General features: G+C 43.4%; 1 pseudogene; it reads right to left on the bottom strand.

Moving 5' to 3' along the window:
* Window positions 1-12,489: 12,489 nt before the first annotated feature.
* Window positions 12,490-12,970, bottom strand: LOC121838050 (annotated as a pseudogene).
* Window positions 12,971-24,091: the final 11,121 nt, after the last annotated feature.

Here is a 24,091-nt window from a genome sequence, read left to right as displayed (position 1 = left end):
TATTGTATCCAAGGTATTGGAATTATAATTTAAAAAAAAGCTGAATCCTGGAATTTTTAGAACTCGTGAGAATCATTGAATACACTATCTGCAGAAGGATCTAACAGAAAGGTGCTTTAGCACCGTTCCTTAATGAATAGATAAGATGGCGACATTCACAAATGTTTCGTCCGAAATTCTAAAAATATGCCTAAACATGCGTAGTTTTTTTTTGTTTTTTTTTTGTTTTACGGAAGTTTGTTTATTTTTAAAACCATTTTATGAAACAGAATTATGATTATTATGAAAAAATTCAAAGTTCGAAGATTTGCTTGCCAGGTCGACAAATGATTTCCGGCACGCCCCTGCAAAAGATTAATTAATTCAACTTGATTACATTTAATGAATTGAAATATTATTTAAACAGTGCCTTGCCTTCCATAATCCCTCGTCGATTTGCGGACACCTCAGCATGAATTTGACTTATCCCAAGTAGTACTGCAAAACTATTCGTATGCTATATAAAAAAATAGAACCGAGAGGATACATCACCTCCCGAAATTTCTTCAACTTGAACTGTGTAGGCAGAAATCATTCGACCATGTGTCCCGAGTGTCAAACCATATCTGGCCATCTCCGTGACGGAGATGGCCAGAGATGCGACGGATCGGCCAAGTATAATCGTAATATTATAAAATTAAAAATAGAGCGCGAAGAAGAAAGAAAGGCGAGTGGATTCACGCAGAGTGTTGTCTGTGTGCAGTGCTCTGTGTGAGAGCATCTACATGTCCTTCACCCATCTTCGCGCTGTTTTTACTTTCACAGTTGCAGAATCAGGTCACCAAAGGTTCAACCAAACTACAAGCGCAGTGGCCCTCGCAAGCAAACAATCTAGCTTAAAGACTAATTTCTTTTTTTTTACAGATTTTGAACCGTGTTGGTTGGTTGTTTTGTTATCTTGTCCAGGTACAAAGTAGTCATTTACCTATCTCCAATGCTTTTTTCTCACCTTCGCCTTTTGCCAACGTGATTTACAACATAGTAAAAGGCAGTTAATAAATTGTCAAATATTTTCTTTGTTTAAATCTCACTTCTTTTTCCTTCTGCTTTGACCTACATGCTATTGTACTGGTTTCCGGTAAAAAAAAAAACATTCCTAAGGTCGCGAAGTGAATTCTTTGTGGCTGGTCTGTCAGATGATCGGTGACACAGATGCCATATATAGAGACCCGGGTGCTTGCAAGATATATCGCTGCAAGAGAAAGAGAGCTGCTGTCCTGATTAAAGGCCGGTTCACACATACAGCGGAGCGCTAAGTTAGCGCTACGTGAGCGCTCCAAGGAGCGCTCATGTGGCGCTTCCTAGCGCGTGATATAGCGCCCCGTTAGCGCTTCAGAGCGCTCTGTTAGCGCTTCCGAAGCGCTTTGTTAGCGCTCTGTTAGCGCTACAGAAGCGCTTTGTTAGCGCTCTCACGCTCCTTGTATCGTGCTTGCTGCTGCGGAACAGCGCGTGCACGTCGATTCCGTTGTTGTTGTTTTGTCTTTGGCATTGAAAGAAGAGGAAGTAAAAGTGCCGCTCTCCAAGCAAAGGGTCGGGCACACGATCCAGACTCATTGGCTCTGAGCGACAAATTGATTGGGTACGACCTCGTCGCTTTCTATTTGATATGCGTGACCCCGGTTTCAAAGACACGCAGTTAAAAAAATAAGCACCTTCGAAAGAGCTCTGTGTCTCGGTCCCTCAGCCTGGGAACAAGGTTCGCCGGATACCCGTCGGTATTTTGGTGGCGAAAGATTTCGCTCACCCAAAAGGCTCTTTTGGGCGTTAAATCGTCCACACACACATGAACTAATTGCGTATGTTATTGCATTTGTCGCACTTATATTTCAGCATCCCACATGTCCGCCGTGGTGCAGAGTGCTATGTTGCGCTTTTTGCACTCCCAGGAGACTTGGAACAGGGAAGTGACGTCAACGACACAGCAAATGCAGATTGGATGTTGACAGAAGAAAACGAAATCGACACCCAATCTGCGTTTGCTGTGTCGTTGACGTCACTTCCCTCTCCCTAGTCTCCTGGGAGTCTAAAAAGCGCAACATAGCCCCCCAGCTGATGCACACCCAACCACAGGAACCGGAACCGCAGTGCACGCGCTATTCCGCAGCACCGCGGTACAAGAAGCGCTTCTGAAGCGCTAACAGGGCGCTACTGAAGCGCTAACATGGCGCTACAGGAGCGCTAACAAGGCGCTACAGGAGCGCTAACAAGGCGCTACTGGAGCGCTAACAAGGCGCTACAGAAGCGCTAATCGCGCGCTATGTTAGAACTAAGTCACGCGCTAGGAAGCGCCACATGAGCGCTCCATGGAGCGCTCACGTAGCGCTAACTTAGCGCTCCGCTGTATGTGTGAACAGGCCTTAATGTAAAAAAACAACTTGTTTCCCCTAAGTTTCGTGACCCCAATATTTAAACCAAAACCAATAGCAAAACATAAAAAAAAAAAAAAATTGGTAAGCAATTTAAAGAATTTAAAGCTACCGCCCACACTTAGCCAATTATATCGTGGAAGAAAGCGACGTGTTATCGCTCTAAAGGAGTGCACTAACGCGGAGCGGTGTCACAAGCTTCGTCTTTATGCTCTTATTGGCTCGCTGATGCCTTAGCTTTCATCGTGTACCATGCAGCGCGGAACGGGAATATAGCAACGAGAACAAGCTCGAAATCGATTTTTACCCTGAAGTTCTAATCTGATTTCGCAGAACGAATCACCGGTCGCTGTCATCGCGCAAACAACATCATTCCAGTGGGAGGACGTAAATATTAAGCGAAATCACAGAGCTGTTTGCCATTGCTAAGCACGAAAAAGTGTACCCTCTGGAAACGTCGTCAAAATTTAATTTGCTCCAATCGTTCTTTCTTTTTCGCTCGTAGTTTGATGTTGATTACCTATAGCGCGAATGTAGACTGTCCACTGTTTTTTTTTCTCGGTAGATTTTAAATTAATTATGAGACACCGCACCGCATACCTCACGATTATTATTTTTTTTGTTTCTCTTCATTATCTTAATATTTCTATCTTGTTAACGTCATAATGGCGCTATCCTCAAATAATTGCGAACCTTCGTTGCCATTAATATTTCGAGACCGTGCTCGAAACATCATTTTTAATTCCGAATTTAATGATATAATGAGTGTTTCCATCTTTTATCCTGAACGTGTACAACCTTTTCTTTCATTTCTTTTGTTTTTATAGTTCTATACAACTTTTATCTTCAGCGTTATTAGTTCCTTTTACTCGATTCAAAACACACAAACAATATTTTCATTGTGTTTAGAATTGCTGTTCTTGGATTTACCGTTGTCGGCTTTAAAGGTCTTTCACACTGCACACCTCTTCGACGAAACAAAATTGGCAGCGATCTTAATCTCCAAATTCTTATATTGCGTGAAATTCAGCATTTTATTTATTTATTTAATCATTCACCCGAAAAGGCTCTAGCAAGAACACCACGTGAAGGGGCGAAGAGGCTGCATGGCTCAAATTATACATTTATTAAACGCATCACGGAGATCAACAGAGTAGAAAAACAACAAAAAACAGCATCCGAAAATACAGACCAGCAAGAATATGAAAATATTTTGCATCAATATACGAACTTCTAAAACCACGTCCTTGTCTTCTAAAAAATTCGTTGCTATATTATACTTTAAAAATTCATAATTTTCAATTGATACAATGAAATTCGGCAGGTTGTTCCAGTCAATGATTCTCTGTGGAAAGAGGAGCGGTTAAACGTTTGTGCCAAGGTAAGAGGGTGATTGTTGTAGATTTGCTTACTCGTGCAGATGACCTGATGGGAGTGCGTCGTAGGGCAACGCGATGTGTAAAATGATGACGCTGTAGTTTGTGAAAAGTTGAAAGACGCGTAATTTTACGGCAAATTCGTAGTGGCGGAAGGATCATTTGAAATTTGTGAGCGGACAAACGGAAGGTGCGGTTATAACAAAAAAAAAAGATGTAAATCTTGCTGTTCAGTTTTGAAGTGCTTTGATGTCGTTAATAAAATATATTTGATAAGGTTCCCAGACTGATGCCGCATACTCGAGCTTTCATTGGACAAAGGTATAAAACACAACTTTTTTAGATGAGATGAAGCAAATTTTAGGTGTCATCTAATCCACCCAAGGGTGTGGGATGCATTAGTTTTAATGATTTTAGTGTGCTTAGACCAAGTGAGAACTGTTGTCAATGTTACACAATGTAAATTATATGAATCTATATTTTCAATCGGATTATTTCCTAATGGGTATGAAAATGTGACGTTTTTGGTTAAGAGAAGAACAAATGAATTTACATTTTGACTTATTCAATGGCATTAATCAATTGATACACCATGCGAGTATTCTGTTTACATAACTTTGTAGGCGAGGACGACCGTTTTTCTTGTTTGTTTGGAAGACATTGACACGGATGCAGTTCATGTTCGACGCACTTAATAAATCTGAAGTGAACTTCTCCACTCATTTCGTGAAGTTCAAGAAAAGGGTACAACTTGTTTCCTCGAGAGTTTTTTTTTTCCTCATGTATGTGCCGCCCTTCTAAAGCTTACCAGGAGTTTAGGGGTGCAATGAAACGCAAGGTTTATTTATTTATTTATTTATTTATTTATTTATTGATTGATTGAACAGTTGCTGGGGGCTGAAGAGGAACTTGTAGTTAATTATTTTTACGTTCAATTCATAACGCAAGAATTGAATCGGTGTACAGGTGGCGTGACATCCTTTTCTCTGCTACAATTAGCGGGAAACTGTATTTATTGGCGGGTATTTATTTATTCAACATTTCTTGCAGGTCATTTCTGGACATTACACAAGGGGAGATTTAGTGAAAGTAGAGTATAAACACTTTTAAAAGCGCATGCATTAAAGGAAGGATCTCGTGTTCTCTCAGCCATGAACAATTTCAGCGGAAACATAACGCCATTTCCACAGTTTAATTTTTTTTTTCGGAAGAGCGCCACGAGCAACGCAAAATCGTGTATTGTACAAAAATGTGAAAAAATATTCACGGCACGTCGATAGTGGGGAAATTGACTTCGTTTAAAAGTCATGTGACATTGATATACCCGCAAATTTAGAGGGAAAACTAAATTAGTCTAAACTTCACGTGAAATCGATTTCTCACGCTAAATTTAGTGGGAAACCGAGTTTAGCTATAAACACGACGTGACGTCGGGTCACTTGACATTTACGCGATAAAGTTAGAAGGGAAATGCACGGACAGAAAACTTTTGGGGATTTCCTGGTTTGGTTAAAAAGAATTCCGTGTTTCGAGGAAGATAAGTAGAATTTGGTGGAGGAAAGGTTGTCTGCCAGTTTGTTCTACAGCTAGAGAGGGCAATATATGTCTCAAAACTTCCATCATCGGGCCGGTTAATGCCGCAGAGAATACTGGTATTTGTAAGATGCACGGATTCAGACCTTATATGGAATTTCAGCTAAGACAATTTTTAAAACACAGGTTATCGCATAGTTGGTAATTCTACAAGAAAGTGCTTTCCAATTACTCGCATTCCTAGATACTCCATTCCTCGTTAAAGGGCATACGTACGTGAAAGGGTCTTTATTTCTTGCTCTTAAATAATATCGCTCTCCTTCCTATTCGAGGCGTAAACAATTTTCCACTCCCTAGCACTCTTTAACTTAGTACATTTTTTTTTTCACAAAAAGAGTATGTGTGTGTGTGCGGGGGGGGGGGGGGAGGGAGGGAGGGGATGGTACGCCGCGGAGTTTCGGAACGAAGCACTTGAAAGGATACTATTGAGCGCGTAGCGGCAAAGGAATCTGGAACACGCCAGCTTCTGCTGTCGACATCCATTAGCTTAACTAAAACAATGCATTAGATACGTGTTTCCTCCTATTTTTTTATGTTAGAAAAGCAAACGGCAAAAACTACCGTCCATGCGATGTGCCCCAGTTGGTTCTTTGAATGTCTCTGTAGTATGCGAGAGGTAAAACATTTGCATAATGTATTCGAATGAGTTGTACAGGAGCTCGCGAGCGAGAGCGATTCGCACTTTCCTTTTCAAACAGCTTCCAGTTCGTAAAAAAAAATTTACGCACCGTACAGAATCTCATTTTTAGCCCTTGTAAGTTTTGTAAAAATGCCAACGGCCTTTCGGATTCAGACAGACCCCAAAGTAATAAGGGACTGACTTGCTGGGGAGGCCTGTGGCCCAAAATGTTCAAGAAAAAGTCTGTACCTAAATGCAGATTTCACCTCATAGCGGCAATACTAACTTCATAAATTGTCTCATCTATAAGGAGCAACAAGGCGTGATTGCGGCGTAATGTTGCCTACAACAACACCATCCAGTGCTTATGCCTATATGGTTATAGCGACCCTCTAATTGTGCCCCTGTCATTTCGATATATCTTATTTTTTTTTAAGTTTAACAACGATAAGGGGGTGTCTTGAATGCGTTCCTGTTGCGAACTAGTTAGGTCCTTTATGTACGCTGCAACGAGAGCGACAGCTCTGTTTAAGTTTGTCATGCGGTTGCAACAACGACGGCTACATGGGCTTCGCCAAACGGGTGACTGAAACTTTGGGTATAACGGTATAGAGTTCATTCTCGGTCGGCTCCGAGAGAAAAGCTACGAGTAGGTCTCTTTGTTTACCATCTGTAGTAACAAAATGTAACAGGTAATCACATCCAGCTCGTTTCTACTATGGCGGATTCACGGCAAGACTTTACTCTCTAACAGAGCTAAAAGAAAAATGGCGGACTCAAGACAAGACTTTACTCTCTAACAAAGCTAAAAAAAATTATAAAGATTTTTCCTTTTTTTTACATATGGAGTGCTTGTAGTGAAATTATGTTATTTCCTCAGTACGGTGCTGTGAGCGTAATGAATGTCTTCTTTTGCAATAGTGCCACGGCAGGTATTAAATATTTTTTTCGTCTGTCGTAATCTGCAAAAACTTCGGTGATGGACGTCGCGGATGGCTCAAAGAAAATGATTTAGAACTCAAATTTGATTTAATTTTCAGCGTGCATGCGCGGGGAGCGCTTTGCCTTATTCACTTCCTCAAACGAAGCCCAAGAGCCGTAACAAAGGCACGTTTTGTTTCCGCTAATTTTCAAAATTGCGTTTGCCGCAAACAAACTAAACGCGCTTGACGTCGTCAACGCTTGAAAATAAAATCGCTTGTACGGTGGACGCAGAAACAAGAATAGAGAGAACTCCTCGTCTCTTGCGTGACTAATCGCATTCAGTCACGCCTGTAGATTAACAAACCATGAAGCGTTGAGAAGACACGCATGACTATAAATCAGGCCGATGTGTCACTGGAAGGGTCGCACATAGCAGCTGGTTTTTTTTTTTTTGTTTTTGTTTTTTGTCCGACCTAACTTAGTTAGTTGTAAATGGCTCCTCTTGAAGTCGTCCTTTCGGTAGTCAATCTGACTTTCATTAACTTTAACGTCCGGCTCCGTAAAAACACGTTATTTGTTTTCGTTACTTTTGTAACAAAGCACCCCAGGCTTTCGGAAAAGTGTAAGCGTGTTTGTAACAAAGGCAATTCAAGTGTACTATGTCCTGCAAGCCAGTTAAATGAATGATTCAATGTGAACAGGGCAATAGGAGTAGGGGGGACACTCTAAGTGCCAGATATAATTGTTGATTAAAATATCAAGTTGTGTGCAGCGCAGATGTATACGCGTTACAATAAAAAAAAAGCGACAAACAATGTTAAGCTTCACTCTGGCAAGTTATATCTCGAAAGAGGTATGCCCCGAATACATCCGACATCAATATTAATAGACTCCAATCATAATTGATTTTACACTAGAGCGTAAACTCAGGTAGCGTGAATCAGTAGGAAGCGAACAAGACGCAGCAGGTCCAAACGCTTGGCGACGTGCGGTGTCCCATAGTTCCAAGTGGAAAGACGACTTTCATTTTTAATTATCAAAGTTTAATTTAACAATTCTCGTATAATACCGCTGTGTAAACAGAGATGACCAATGAACAGAAGCCGTTAAAGAAAGCATTTTTTTTTTCCTTTTTCTTTTAACCGAGTGAACGGAGAAGGACCTTTTCCAACCGAAGAGCATTCTTTGTTTCTGAATTCTGAAGTCGAACAAGCTAAAACTGTGAGGACGTCCAGAGTTTGTTAGTCACAATTGTTGATAAGCTTTCCTAAATAGTTATGCGCTGCGACTAGCTTTGTGTTCTTAATTATAGAGCTAGCTCTGTAGAGGAAAGCTTCGAAATGGACAAAGCTAAAGTTTGTACTGTCAAGCAAACAGCGATGTAGCGTTACAGGATACCCGTATAACATGTAGCTATAATCTCATACTCGTTCAATCCTTCTAACGTATATTATCGAAACCGTTTTTTTTTTTTTTGAGTAGACAGTATAGCGTAGCTCGCTAGCTTTACGCGTGTTTTAAACGTCTACTATTTTGCTCTAAAAAAATTCCAAAATAAAGGCTCATTATTCCCTTGGGCCTGGCAGATGTTTGCTAGGGATACGCCAGCTTTTACACCAAGCAGGGACAAGACGCGTGCTGTGAAGATCACTGACTGGGGAACGGATTTCTACAGTGGTCCATGAACTTATGGGGAACATGCAAAAGGTGTCTTGCTATAGTCTTGCGGTAACCGAACAACCGCACCATGGCGTAGCACGCAATGGAAGAGCCCGGGCAAGGGAGCTACCTCGCACGTGGCCCAAGCGGAACCTTTTCCGAGTTACCGTAGTAAATTTCACATCGATAAATTTACGCTTCTCGCCCCTCTTTTAAAGGGCAGTAGAGAAAAGGGCTGCCGAGGTCGTCAGTTATTGAATGGCTATTTCGGTAAAATCATAAAACACCTACTGAGTGTGCCATTCAATAACTGGAACATTCGGTAGTCACCCACGCACTTCTGTGCCGGGAGGTGACGATATCGTGGCAAACAAGTAGACTGGCTGACTAGCAAACTTTTTGCGGAGCTATAAATCCAGCTGCGGGTTTGACTTTGAACGAGCGGCCTGCTCATCTCGGGCGTTTGCAAAGAGCGATACATTGCAAGGCCGTTCCCATTAAATACCAGAGTTTGTATGCCCCGTAAGTTTGATAAACACAGTATCTAAGACAAATTGAGGTGGAGGAAAGTTTTCCAAATCTCGACGGATCTGTTTTCCCTGTAAAAATGCCTTCGGGGAAAGACACGCGCTGGCGCAAAGAAAGCGATATTTACAGACACTTCCTCGGGCGCTTGTCACTCACAGAGTGATATATAAACTCTTGAAAAATTAATATTGCCTATGCCTTCACCAGATACGCTGAATGACATGTATGGACCTCTTTGGCTTTGTTCAGGCGTATTATAACTTAGGCAAAATACTAGCGCGATTTTACTTGCTGTTTCCTAAGACGGACAGGCGTCGCTGAAACCAGAAACCAGATTATGCGTCGCTGAAACCAGATTTCAAGTGAGTCAACCCCGATGTTCTGAAGGGGGCGTCTTATATTTTCGATGCCATGAGTGAACGTTACTAAAATTGTATTTCACCAATTAATAAAAAAAATACACACGAAGTATAGTAGGCTCATATATGTGGATTTTAGAATAAATGTCACATTTGGGGAAGGTATTAGCATTATCCGTAAAATTCAGTCGATGGAAAACGTCTAAATGGTACATAATATTTTTGACAAGTGTTAGATAACGTATTCTTGTCAGCGTCCTTGAAACATCGGTCGTGTTCACCTCAAAAACTTAATATACTGGAACTTTTATACAAAAATTCCTATGCGTCGAGCTATGTGACATCAGGCCTTCCGTGTTTCAATCTGCAATATATTTTAAGATAAGGCTTCTTTCATCATAGAAAGACCTCGTATTCTGGGTTGATTTTTTTTTTATTATTAATTTGATAATTCGCTCATCATAAACGCAAATTATAATTCGGGGAAATATAAAAACATCACAGAAACACCGGAGATTTGTTGCCTATTCTAGGTTTTGCTTAATCTATTTGCCCGCGAGGCTTAGGATTCAAGAAAAAAACGCAAATGTATAAGATACAGGTGAAGCTGATAAGTATGTAGATTCATCGAGAATTTCTGAATTTTGCAGTTTGATAAAAACAAACAAGGTCCAGCTTACGAAATGTATAAATCAGCCATGAATATGGGCGAAAACAATGAAGCTTCAAGATTAAAAAAAAAAAGAAATAAATAAAAACATTGTTATAAAAATATTTATATGGGTAATTTCACCTATGCTCGTCTATTCGAACCATAACAAATAAAAAAAAAGTAATTGATGACGGTTGTACGGCTTAATTTAAAGCTAAACTACGAAAAGCGGAAGTGAATTTTTACTTATGAATATTTGTGGCTTGAATACTCATTCTTTGGGAACGGCTTTATAGATTTCTGAAGATTATTTCATTTAGTCCGTGGCAGAAACGGTCTGCACAATATGGAAGAAAAAGCGATCCCGTGACCTGCGTTTCCCTTGTAACCAGCCCGTGGCGCTGATGGCGTAGTTGAGTGTGCCAGTGATCGAACAAATCTCTTGCGTAAGATGTTTTGAGCTATCAGCTTTTTCATTTTCCGTTTCGCTTTAGATCTGACCACAGCAGGAGTTATGTTGGAGCCAAACAAGTTGCGACGAAAGTGCCTGGTCATGGCGCTCATTACCTTTGCGCGTTTGCTATCCCCGACCAAATCAATCACGCTTTGCAAATGTGCCGGGTTGCTCTGATGTTTACTTATTAATGCGAAAGCATTAACTGTCACATGGAGCGCCGCCGGCGCAGGCTGTGACCGCGAAAAATGAGCAACTATTTCCCATAAAAAAAAAAAAATAGGGTGCCGGTGAACGAGCAACTTAAGAGCAACTAAGAGGAGGGCGCACGCGCTCGGCAGCCCCTCTCTCCCTCCTCTTGGGCCACTTTCAAACCCGCTCTCCCCTCTCTTGGGTCATGCATGGCCGTGTCCAGAGGCCCGGAGAGGGGGCTCCTCACGCATTCTACCATAGCCTTCTACATACTGACAGAGCCTGGCGGATCGCCACTAGGAGTGGCCGCCGAAATCAAAAAGGTGGAAGGGCAGACAGGAGATAAGGGGAGAGCCACGTGACTGGCGCCCCGCGGCGGCGAAACGCCGAAACACTTCTCCCGAGCGAAAAAGTGTGTATCGGGCAGGCTTGTACAAGATACTCACTAAAAGTATTTAAGTTAAGTTACTGAGTACCACAAAAAAATAGTAACTGAGTAGAGTGCTAAATGCTGAAATTTGTAAAGTAATTCAGTAAAGTACAAAATACTCCAAAAAGTAACTTGTTAATTTCAAGATACTCTCAAGTTACAATTTGCTCCGCAATTCATAGTCAAGCACAACCGAAGTCAGAAAAAATTCTTCCTCATAGCTACTATGGAACCTCCAGAAAATTTGTTAGCTAGACTTTGGCTGCCACTAAGGTTTCTAGGAGGTCCCTAGTAACTACGAATGAAACAAAAATAAAAACGTCATTCAATCAACCTTTATTTACTTCCGAAAATGAAAATCAAAACGCCATTACCAAAAAGTTTTGTTCCCTCGCAGGAACAGCTGCTTTTCGAAATTCGTGTCCGATAGTCTGCCCCTGTTTTATTTTTATTTATTTTCTTTTTAAACACATGTCCGCCGATGCTGAATAGCCGTTCGACGAACGCGCTCGAAGGCACCGCGACATTGTGCCGAAGGAAGAGCTGGCACGAAATGCATCTGCAATGACAGGGCGCCTAGCCAAAATAACTGGAGCTCAATATTTTCCAAGCTTCCCGCCTTTAAAGAAAATAAAAATAGAAAGTAACTTAAAAGTAACTTTAAAGTGAGTACAAGTCACTTGAAGTTAGAGTACTAATTACTGACGTTCGAATGTATTTGCAAGATACCAAGTTACTCACAAAAGTATGTAAAATACAGTGACTTCAGTAGAGTGTTTAAGTTACGTACGAGGGTGGTCCGATAAGTACTTAGCCTACAAAAGAAAAATGACAATTTTGGAAAAGTGGCGATTTATTTTTAAATATAGTCTCCTGTTAGTTCGATACACTTGACCGAGCGATGCTCCAACTTCTTTAACCCATCTGAAAAATACGTTTTCTCGAGGTCTGCAAAGTAGGCTTCCGTAGCGGCGATGACCTCCTCATTCGACTCAAATTTCTGCCCGGCGAGTGACTTTTTTTAAGTTTCGAAACAAAAAGAAGTCGCACGGGGCCAAATCTGGAGAATACGGTGGATAGGGCAGCAGTTCGTAGCCCAATTTGACCAATTCGGCAGTGGCGAGGGCGGAGGTGTGAGCCGGTGCGTTGCCATGGTGGAAGAGCACTTTTTGCTTCGCCAAATGGGTCCGTTTTTTCTGCAATTCGGTGTCGAATCGGCCCAATAATTTGGCATAGTACAGCCCTGTGACCGTGTTGCCTTTCTCCAGGTAGTCAATGTAGATAACACCTTGTGAATACCAGAAAACGGTGGCCATCACCTTTCCGGGCGATAGGACAGTCTTCGCCTTCTTCGGAGCACGTTCGCCGGGTGAAGTCCACTGTTTCGACTGTTCCTTGGTCTCTGGTATGTACCAGTGAATTCATGTTTCGTCGACGGTCACGAAACAACGAAGAAACGCCTTCGGATTGTTCTTAAACAGCTCAAACACTGCTCTAAAGTGGTCTCAAAGTTGCGCTTGTTGTCCGGAGTGAGCAAACGCGTCACCCATCGCGCCGACAGCTTTCTCATGCCCAAAATTCCATGCAGGATATGACCCACGCGGTCTTTTGAGATGCCTACTGTCTCAGCTATCTCGCGCAACTTCAATTGGCGGTCTGCCAATACGAGATCTTGGATTTTTGTCACATTACCCTCCGTGGTAGCCGTTTCGGGGCACCTGGTCGTGACTCATCAAAAATCGACGTGCGACCACATTGAAACTTGTTAAACCAATTTTTGACTGTCACCATCAAAGGAAAAGAGTCACCGTACACAGCATCCAAGCGCTCTTTGAATTGGCTGCGCGATTTCCCTTCCAAAAACAAGAATCGAAAAACCGACCGATATTGCTCTTTTTCCATTTTTCTAAAATTCGCGGACACGCCCGCTTTCACATGCGGTCAAACCAAAACTACGAGTCCGATTCGGTTGAAATTTCGATAGTAGCCGTCTACCAGAATGTACAGCACGATAGTAAATTTCTCTTGCGATAGTGGCGCCATCAGGCGGTGAGGCTAACTAGTTATCGGACCGTCCTCGTACAAGTCTGGTTACGGGTCCTCGCCGCTGCAAAAGCTGTGCGCTGACGCCCAGGTTCCCCAACAAATGGCCCTCTGATTCTCTGTGCAAATATTACCTCACGCTCCGATTCTGCGACCGGCACTCTATGACTTTGTTTTCGAACTGCCAGGATTTGTGAGTATAGAGGAGGCTATGACTCGACGCTCTGCCTTCAACCTTTTTGCGCCGCGAAGAAAAGCGGAACTCGCTGCCCGCTGTTCTCCGCGCCGCGGGCAGCGGGGCGCCATGCTTGTAGGAATACGGTGCGTGTAGGAATGCTTTTGCATTCCTACACTTATGCAGTCTTAAATGTACTCCCGTATTTATTTTATTGTGCTGAGATGGTTTCGTGCGGTGATTGTAGGCACACAAAGACAACGAGCGTCGTGACGATGCACTTTTGGGGCGCGTCGATTGGCTACCTAGTATTGTAGGGTCGGCTGGGGTCGGATTTAAAGTGACACCAAGAGTAAAACGTTGTTTCTTTCTCTGCAAATCCACTTCGCCAGTTCGAGCGAAGGGAGAGACTGAACCAGGCGAGTGCAGCCTAGTTTTACATAAAAATATTCTCGTAATATTTAGATAACACAGATTAACACCGAGCGCAGTGCCAATAGCGGGTCTTCGAACATATTTGGTTTCAGGATTAGTTCAGAGGGGGCCGGCTGTACGAGGGGACGGGACGAATTAAGCAGAGTCCAAAGCGTAGGCCGGTAGGCCTTTTCGGTTTATGATTGATTTAGCGATTGTAGAGCACGTACAGAAACACGACAAACACCATGATGGTTGCTCTTTTGACACTTTCTGAATGCTCCCACCAGCTCGAAGCTCCTACGACGCCTCAAGAACTCTTTCAGCTCGTGCATGACGGTTTCGTCTCGAGCACTATCACTCCCTGGCTAACTAGAAAAGCAAATGAATGATGAAGAACACTTTCACATAAACAAATGACATTAAATGGTCCCTTATAGATTTTTCACGAAGAACCATTTTAGGGAGTGCTTAAAATAACTCTTTCGGGTAAACATATCGGCAAGCCCGAAAACTTAAAACATATTTAGGAGACACCAGCTGAACAAACCGAGCTTACAAATGTGAGGAGAACGAAAGAGACGCTTGCAACCGCTGGTTAAATGCGTCTCTTTTTCCCGTGGGAAACTTAAAACAAATTTTAAGTCCTGATCTTTTGGGGGATATTACGCTTTGATCGCGGGAGTAGAGAAGTCATTCAAAGCTGGGCCGGCACATCTTATATTCAGCTGCATCTAAGGAGAAACCCGAGGCTTTTACCAGAATGATTTGTATTTCCCCTAGTTTTTTAAAATTTTTTTACTCGCCCGTTTCTTGTGTGCCTTGACGCGTGTACGGCTTTCTTTAAGATGTAGTCGCAAAAAGGCCCCAGAATGTTCATGTTACATCAAACCCTAAGCCTCTCGGCCTCTTTTCAATTCGGTAGTTCTGGCAAACATATTTTTGTGAATATTTTCCAGTGTCTGTCTTGGTCTTCGCAAGGCATCCCCGACGAAGTAAACATCGAAATTTATAAAACATAGGGATCAAACGGAAGTCTTCTTTGTAGGGAAAAAATGTGTCTATTCAAGATATGAAAAGAAAGGATGACAGGATAAAAAGAGAAGGTAAAAAAGGCTGGAGCGGAAGGAGAGAGTCAGTTTTGAGCCGAACTTGAAGATTTCCTTTTTCAACACTTTCGTGTTTTCCACTGCTCTGAATGGAGCACTGCGACTAGTGTACTGCGAATGTCTCAACCGTGAAAGCTTTCAGATAGGCGTGACGGATCTTCGGTTTGAGGCACACGAGGTCTGAACAGAGAGACACTGGGAGCCTCAAACTTCAGATCCTTTCGAATGTAAGGCCTGGGTAGTACCTAACAGAGAGCAAAATTTGTGTCTTTTAAAAAAAATTTCACAAATAAAAAATAATAAGAGAACAATTTGCTTGTTGAGATTTGTTTTAATATAATCATGAACGTGGAAATGAAAAAAAAATATTATAAAAATATAACACACTTGCGTCGGATGTTTTGTTCTGTTTATATATTAAAGAATTAATATATAATTCTTTAATTATATATTATTAAAGAAACAAACAGAAGGATTCCAATGAAAATATTTGTATTGCATGTGCTGAAAAACGATTACAGTGTGCGCAATGTCAAACACATGAAAAATAAATACGCTTTAGAGTAAGTGGAGGTTAAAAATGCCTCGAGGTAGACCTAAGCACATCTTATGAGTTGTGAATGCATGCAGGTCATTCTTCCGCTCCCTTATTTCGTCTGCACCGTATTTGCGTCGATGGCAGAGCGCGCCCTCTTCTCGCCACTCTGACCTTGGACGTTTCGTGTTAGCGGCGCGCTGACCGACACGCAACGCCATAGGGTGGCGGTCGTTGAAACTGACGCGCAGCGGCCAATGGGAGCATCGTCGACGCGCGCCAGCCAATGGGGTCGAAGCCGGAATTCATCAGCTTTAATCCGCTCCTTGGTATCGGGTAAACTAGAGGCCGTTTGGCTAGGCTTTACGCGTGGTTTCATAGCTAGGAGCTGGCTTCACTTGGAGAAAGGATTTAATGTGACATTTGGAGCGGCTTCAAAGCTGATGACGTCGGATCGCACCATGTGACAGTTGATGTTTTCGCATTAAAACAAATAACTGAGCAAGTTGCGTAAGACTGCACAAGATCCTGACGTAATGGATATATGCCGTGAATCGAGTAGAACCCGTTGGGGGTAAGGATTGGGCGGTATTCGGTAACGATGTTTGAGCTGAACCCCGTTTGTGTGAGCATAAAGGACTCGCATGTTTTGGTAGAAACAAAAAGGTGGTTTTCCGGAAGTTTTATTGGCTACATCGCGATTATATTTAACCGCAACGATTACCACACATCTTCAAGACAGCCAAGCACAATTGGTGCCTCTCATTTCGGCAAAATACTCTAATTTTTAAGTGACTATTGTGCAAAACAATGGCGTCGTGCTCGTGAAACTTTAAATGAATTTCATCAATAGGGCCTGCCTTCAGCGCTTAAAGGGACCATGAAATGACCTTTTTACTTTTTCCAGATAACTTTTACATTAAACCGTCAATGTTCACTGAATGCCGAACAGGCATCCGTTTTCGTCTCGGTTTATTAACTTCTACACAAAAAATTATTGAAATATCGACTTTTTCATTCTCTCCAACTGACCGCAAAAGAAGCCGTGACGTAGACCGTTTCCGGAACCGGAAGTTCTCTCGGCAGTAGGAGAATGGGAGTGTTAGCGGCAACGAGTTGGGGTGCGCCGGTAGGTTTTACTGCGCTGATGTCACCGACGTATTTCCTGAATCGGCGCCTCTCATCGCCGCATCGCAGCTGAGCGAAATTCAATGAGATATGTTGCGCTACAGCGACAGCATGGGACTAGTCCCATACGCCGCTATGCCTGTTGGGAAGTGCAGCGAGTCTTGTCACCACCCCGTCATTGTTGGCAGAAGGGCCGGCCCGTGTCAGTCGTTTGCAAAGCGACGTAGATGGCGTTTTTCGCGGCCTCGGAGATGCAGGAGCGAGCCGACGTTAAAAAAGATACGTTTGAACTACGAGTGTCAGCAAGAGCCACGTAAATACCTGCTTACACTCGGAGCGGACGCGCGCGCTTGATGGAAGTCTTGTATTCGCGCTGTTGGTAAGCGCTTCGGGACCGTTCTTTTACGATTGCAACTCGATACTGACGCGACACTCAGCAAAGAAAGGTTGGACCGGGGTCGACAGTGACGTGCAGTCTGTCAGAATAAAAATGGCACACCAATAACAAAGTGTACATACCGTGTTACGAAGGCAATCCATACGGCGTTTATTTCAGCTCTATATCACACAAAACAAGAAGATAGAATCGACGAGAGTCCCTTTTCGACGAGTGTTCGTCAACACTGCCTCGGAAAACAAGGGGAAGAGATTGACCTCCTCACCTCTTAATCTAGAATTGAGGTCAGTGATCAAACTATAATACGGGAAGGGTCCACAAGGGTCGCGCGGGCATATTCCATTTAGCACGCCAGCCGGTCGTAGGCAGACGGTCTTGCGACGAAGCAACGCAGCGCCGAGTCGGAATGCCTGCTAGGCCTATACGCTTCGTCGGAGTCGGTGAATCCAGCGTTCTTGTTCGTCGTGGTCTGTTTTAAGTACTGTTTTCTTGCTGCTTGAAGTCGGCACGCGCGGGAAGAACACGTAGAAAAATAAACGTTCAGTCAGTCAGAGTTTTGAGAGGAAGGAAAACAAAGAAAATAAATGTTCGTCGGTCGCCGTCACCCAAGTAACTGGCGGCCCTGCCCTACTGCGCACGCGCAGTAGTTGCTTCGTTTACCACACGATAGATGGCGCTTGGCTCTCAGCATTATCAAATTTGGCAATTTTCGCCACACATCTCTAATTATGCTACAAAATGTGGATCTGAATATTATTTAACAAAACTTTTAGGAAACATTCGCCGGCTATTTATTGTTTACGATCGCGGTGCTGGTGAGGTAGGCTCTTACCCAATAGGCGATGTGGATTCGGCTGACGTGCACCGATTCTGCGTATGTATCGTAGTGAACAGGCGAAGGAAGGAAGGCGCAAAAGAGTCCAGTTTTCTTTTAAAAGTTCTATAGGAAATAATTTTTTTGGGCTCCCTATTTTTGTGTTTTTGTGTTTCTTTTCACACCTTTTACGACGTGCGGTGGATGAAACTCGATTTTAAAATCATTTCATGGTCCCTTTAAATGGCGGCGGCATGTAGCTTCGATGGTGAAGTCATCCAGAGAAGATCACGGCGTTGGCGTTACGTCATCCGCATATTTAAAGTTTCACTCTAAGCTCATTCGTTGAAAACCGTGATGACATCACTGTGTTCACGGAACTCATCAGGGTGGTGGTTTTCACGGTACACTGTAACGTCAAGTGGCACTATCACCTCCCCTGGCAATGTGACATTATGGTGTCGTGACGTCAGGTGATACCATGATGTTCCAGGGGATATATGAATGCTACTCATTTCAAGTGGTTTTAAAATAATAAAAAAAAATCGCTGCGTCTTTATTTTTTAATACAGCTTGCTTTTTTATGAATTTTATATTGAAAACAACCGCTTATACACTTGTATGTTCTTAAAACCTTGGACAGTCTGTCCAAGGTTTTAAGAACATACAAAATCCTAATAATTTGTCAAATTACTTCAAAACCATGCTCAGTTACTCACGATGCTATGTGTATTCTATCATTTTAACGCGAAAAGTCCGAGGAAAAAGATATTTAAAGAGACTGAGATGTTTCTGAAAGGTGCTGCTCTCAAAATGCCAGATTTATCCCTGTTGTTGACCGTTGTAGCAACGGTATATGGAAGCAATTGCCTAAAGGTGGACGAAGGAGATATTAAAAGTATTGCTTTGTAATTGCAACACCTATAAGAGGTACCCATGGAATAGCTGATGAAGCTAACTTGCAATAGGAATATTTACGTCTGTGATCAGAATGGCGCCGAAGATGGTTGAGGGCGGCAGAGCCGTATATGTAGAGAGTTTGGCCATTCGTTGGGAAGTATAGGAGACAAATGAAGCGGCGCCATTGGCCGAAAGCGGGCTGGGCGTGTTCCAGGGCGTCTTCAGAAATTCGAATGTGACCAACCAGAAGCCGGAAATAATACCCTGGCGGTGGTCGCGAGAAACAAACCTGATAACTGCATTGGAGTAACTCTCGATGGCTGAAAATATGGTACACGTGATGTTTTATTCACGCTCATCAGAAATGATGGTGGAAGAGTGCGACTAGCGGAACGATCGACATAATCTGTACGCCAAACGCCGAGGGCCGGGAATCTGCCGTCCGAGCGGTCACACTCTGTCCGCGCAAAACAGAGTTGAGCGGCGCATTCGTTTCTTACATCTTTCTGCATGATCCTGATGAAACAACACGTGAACCCTATTTTCAACCACAAAAAATTACTACACTTCACTCTTACGCACTTATTTAAACCATATACGAACATAGACCTTCGATGATCGATCGGCTCAGAACTGTTTCTCGCTACCACCGCTAGGGGATTCTTTTCGGCTTCTGGTTGGTCGAGAGAGCATGCCAAGCCCTCTTTCCGAGTCTGCCGCACGCCCTGGCTCTGCCCGCGCCTCCCATTGACCAAACTCTCTACATATACGGCTCTGGAGGGCGGAACGTGCTCCGCCCACTTAGTTGTTAAGCGACAATTTTTCACTTGTGCTGGCGGCAGCAAGCGCAAATTCCATTGCGGCTGCCTAAACGAGAGCCTTGAAGAATTCAACGTCTTTATGGTCATCCGGTTTCAGCACGTTCAAATGCAACTACTGCACCCGGCGAAACCGCGTCGTGCCCGGCAAGTTGTGATTTATAAATGCACATATCATTAAAAAAATTCATAACAAAAGTGACAAAAAAAGTATACCGGAGTCTAAATCCTCATCATCATTATGAACTTACACCAGCTGGCCTGCGTATTGAATATTTTTCTGCAATATTATGGTTCCTTTTCACACATTATTTTCTGCTACCATGAATAATTTAACCTTAGCCCTTGGCGCCTTGTGCATCTTGTGAGGAAGAGATATTTTCCTACAGGAAACTGAATATCGGGATGATTTCTGACCTATTTGCCTCAAAACCTTAAAACTACTTTCTACCGGTTCTTTTCGAGTTGGGTCAACACAGCTAGCGTGCGATATTAGCGGTATTTTTTAATTGATTCACTCAATATGTAGATCGTGTAGGCGATCGAGCACCCAATAGGAAGTTCAAAATTGGCTGTGCCAGTCAGTAGGTTGTGAAGATATTTTATTTTAAATTCTATGACGGTTACCGCTTGGCACTGATGCACGAGCGCAATGACCTTCGCACAGCAGGGCTCCCTGTCGGAGGAGAGTTTTGGAGTTTCAGTTCAGCGAACCATCAGAAACAAGCTTCCGAATAAACATACTTTTTTTATATAATATTCATTTCCTTATTAAGATGAATCTTTTATAAATATGCTTGTCCCTTATAAATGCTGACACAATTTAATGAAATGAAATGAAATGAACAACATTCGCTCGAGCACGACTGAGCGCATGCCTCAAATTTTAACATCCAAATTGGTTGCGCCAATAATTAGAATAACTGTGGTTACAAAATATCGGGCAGTTAGGCAGTGGAGAGTCAAATCTCAAATATGCGCACACACAACATGGGCTGCAAGTGATTCTCAAGTAGTGAAGCAGTAATTTCCAAGTAGGCCGTGCCGCACACCGATGGCGAAAATAATAAGGAAAGCGCGCTGGTGAGGTTAATGGATAAAGAAATAGGCAAAGAGAAGGGTAGAAAACAAAATCTCAAACAAAGCTGTGATTGTGACTTGCGCGTTACCGGAAACTAATGCCCGCATCGCCTGGAAAGGGGTCTCCCATTAGTGCCGAACTGCTTCAGCCTTACTGACTGCAACTGAGCGGCACTCGTTCTTGCGAGGGTTATAACTGAACACACGCACATCGCCAGTGAAAGCATCCAAGAAAGCGGTTCCGACATTGCCCCCTCCCCCCACTCCACCACCCCCCCCCCCCCCCGCCCCCCTCTTTTGCACAGGCGTGTCGTCACGCGGCCGCCATAACCGTAACCGAGTGGTCCATATCGCAGGATTGTCGCTTCTCTCTTTCCTACCGTCGAGCGGCAATAAAGAGAGAAAGAAGGAAGGGTTGCCGGGGAGCCACCCCTGAAACACAGTGACGAAAGCGCCATTTTTTTATCTGGCTCATCACGTTCGTCACGACCAACCGTCCGGCGTCCGTTTAGGCCATGTCGTTCCTCACGTTGCAGCAACCGGTAATCCGGTCGAATGGGCGGACACAATTTTGCGGGTCCGCAATAAAACCCCATTACGACGTGGCAACTCTGCGAACATGGCCTCGTCTTGAAACGGGAGCGGTTGTTCTAAAAATAGGGTCCATTGTACGGCATCTCAAATTACCTCTGGAGACATGCTCTTTCTTGTTGGAGAGTTCGTGGTAAGAACAGCACAGTTCCGCGGTCTGTGAGACAAAAAAAAAAAAAAAAAAAAAATAGAGGTCTTGCTGCAGAAGTTCTTACTTTCCATCTGTTGTCGACTCAGCAGAACACAAAATAATGTTTTAAATGTCTTTGCAGTCGCCATCGTGGGTGCGGTGTTTAGTCACATTCGATCGATTCATCTTTACTTTTCTTAGTCTTACATTTTAAGTGTGGTTTTGTTGACGAGTATGTAACGCTTAAGGAAATGCTTCAAAATCTACGTCCCCGAAGATTAGGTTGAAAACCTCTGCCTGGTGCATACCAATGGTTGAAGTCAAAATGATCGAACAATCAACGTACACTGATTTTCGAAATGGCAATTTGTGCTGATGCACTGATAATTCTGCTAAACCCAAAGAAAATGCAATTTCAGTAAATCAAATTTTTGAGCTCATTATAGTAACGGCTGAAGAGAGTAAGCCGTTAGAAAATATTGAGGCTGGTACTAACAATGCTTCGACTCCTTACCTCCTTGCAGGCGCCGAGGGTGATAACCCTCGGCGCCTGTTTATTATCACATTTATTGGCGCGTCTAGGCACACTGTTGCCAGATGCATTAATTGTACTAATGCAATTATGTGTTTGTCACCATCTGCGTTGGCCTTTAGCAGAATTCCTCACGTTATCTGTGGAGAAGTAGGCACTAAATATTAGGGTGCTTCTGTTTCTTACTTGGAAGAATCATTAATCGTATTTTTGGGAAATATTGAATTATGAAAAAAGAAAGGGCACAAAGCAGTGTAGCTTGCATAAATTGAGTTCCTCAGTTTCAACCAAAATGAACTGTTACGTTAGAATATGAACAAGCGCTGCATACAGTTGCAAATTGTATATATGAATTGGGGAAGCATTTTTTTTGTTGACTCCTGCGTTTGCTTTTTCATGGCGTTATTAGCTTACTTTATCGAAATTTTAAGTTATAATTTTTGAATGTGTCCTTGGATGCTGATAAAATTGTGTATTTTCTATGATCATGCGCTTTAGAGAAAGGAGACCAGAAAAAAAAAAGTCTTCCACTAGAGTTTTGCATTAGAAAAGTTTTTTTTTTTTTGTTTCTTTGTTGTAACACCGCTCAATTGGTTTTTGACAGGTTTAAGCTTTGCCTTTTCCAGTTTTGTCTCGCTTGGCCGAAATATAAACTTTGTAACATAACACTAGTTGGCCAGCCGCACTTGCTGCCGTTATCAATAAGAATAAAATATATACAAAATATATATTATATTCCCGCTTTTCGCGACTGATATCTGAAACGTATTATCACAGCCAAAACCTCATCACCGGAAGGTAAGGTAAACAAAATATATTGACGCGAAGAGTCTCACGATACTTTAGCTCCATCGAAGTACTAATCAATCCTTTTATTCTTTAAACAAATGCCATTGATATCTGGCCACCTCCCTCACCCACGGGAATTTGACTCAATCACCAAACCGAGTAACTTGACGGCCAACTAGTGTACACAGGTGCTGTGCTGACCTCCGCTCCGTCAAAACCTAAAAACAACGCACGAACCCAAGTGACAGGCAATCTACGTTTACCCCAGACCTTCACGCACGGCCGTGCAGCGGCGTGCACGCAGCTCTTCCTCGAGCCAGCGAAACCTCTTGGCGTGCGAAAGAGGAGTCATCTTTTCAGCTAATGGCATCATGTCGCAACAGAGTGGACCCGCCCGCGATGATCATGCGCTCCGTTTTACTGCACACTGATGAAACGGACGCCAAGAGCCATCACGGCTAATTCAGCGCTGCGAACGAACCACGTGACAACGCACAGCGTGCGTCACTGTGCGCCTCCAGAATGTCACGCGATCTTCGGTCGGCAGTGTATATGCACTGATGATTTGCAGCGTCCGCTGCGGTCTATCGTAAGGTAAACTGTAGGATGGCAGGTGGCAATTTGAGTCACGATCTCGCGCCGTGAGACAAATTTGCGAGGACAGCGCCTCGGCCTTTTATAGAACAGTCCCTTTCTCATCTTGACTCGCTCGCGTTTTTAATTACGAGTCAGGCGCGTGGATTCGGTTTAGCGTGTGGCACTGCACAGTGTGCTGGGAGCGAGGTGAGGTCGGAAGGCGAAGGGAGGCTTGGGTTAAGCGGGGTTATGGGTCCGGTCGTCGGACTCTGTCCACGGGGAATTGCTGCTAATGGCGGCACGAGTTTTAATTGGTTGGCTGCATCTGTGGACGTGAGTGGTTGGCGGACTGTCCTACTGGGTTCGTTCGCACTTGTGGGTCGGGCAATTTCGTGTGGGCATCGATGTCGCGTTCCTCGCTGCCTTTTTACGAGTAAACTATGCCGGATCTTTTCTTCTTCTTTACACACTCAAAAGTATGCATTGTTCGTAAAAAGCTGTGTGCGAGACAGTGGCTCTCTTCTCAGGCTGGGTTTAGGAATATCGAAGACATTGGAGCAGGAAGGTTGTTCTACGCTATGACGTTTAGTTTGCTCGAGCTCACGCAAATGCCAGTTTGTATAAAGTGAGAAAGTGAGGAAGAGGGTAAAAGAATTTACGGGGACGTCGAAGCGCCGATCTCTGATCGGAACGATAGTTTGGGGGCGCGAAGGCTAGTGGCCTTTGTCTCTACCGGGGTGTCTTTACTCACTCTTAGGACGCGTCCGTATGCCAAATGACTGTGCCCGGCGTTTAAACGCAACATGGTGCACAAGGAGCAGACGAACTTCTTGTTGGCTTTGATTTGAGGGAATTAGTGGTTAGAGACA

This window comes from Ixodes scapularis, unplaced genomic scaffold, assembly GCF_016920785.2.
Source record: "Ixodes scapularis isolate PalLabHiFi unplaced genomic scaffold, ASM1692078v2 PGA_scaffold5__190_contigs__length_132052651, whole genome shotgun sequence".
NCBI lineage: Eukaryota > Metazoa > Arthropoda > Arachnida > Ixodida > Ixodidae > Ixodes > Ixodes scapularis.
Note: the sequence above shows the minus strand (reverse complement) of the source record. Positions and strands in the feature narration are given on the sequence as shown.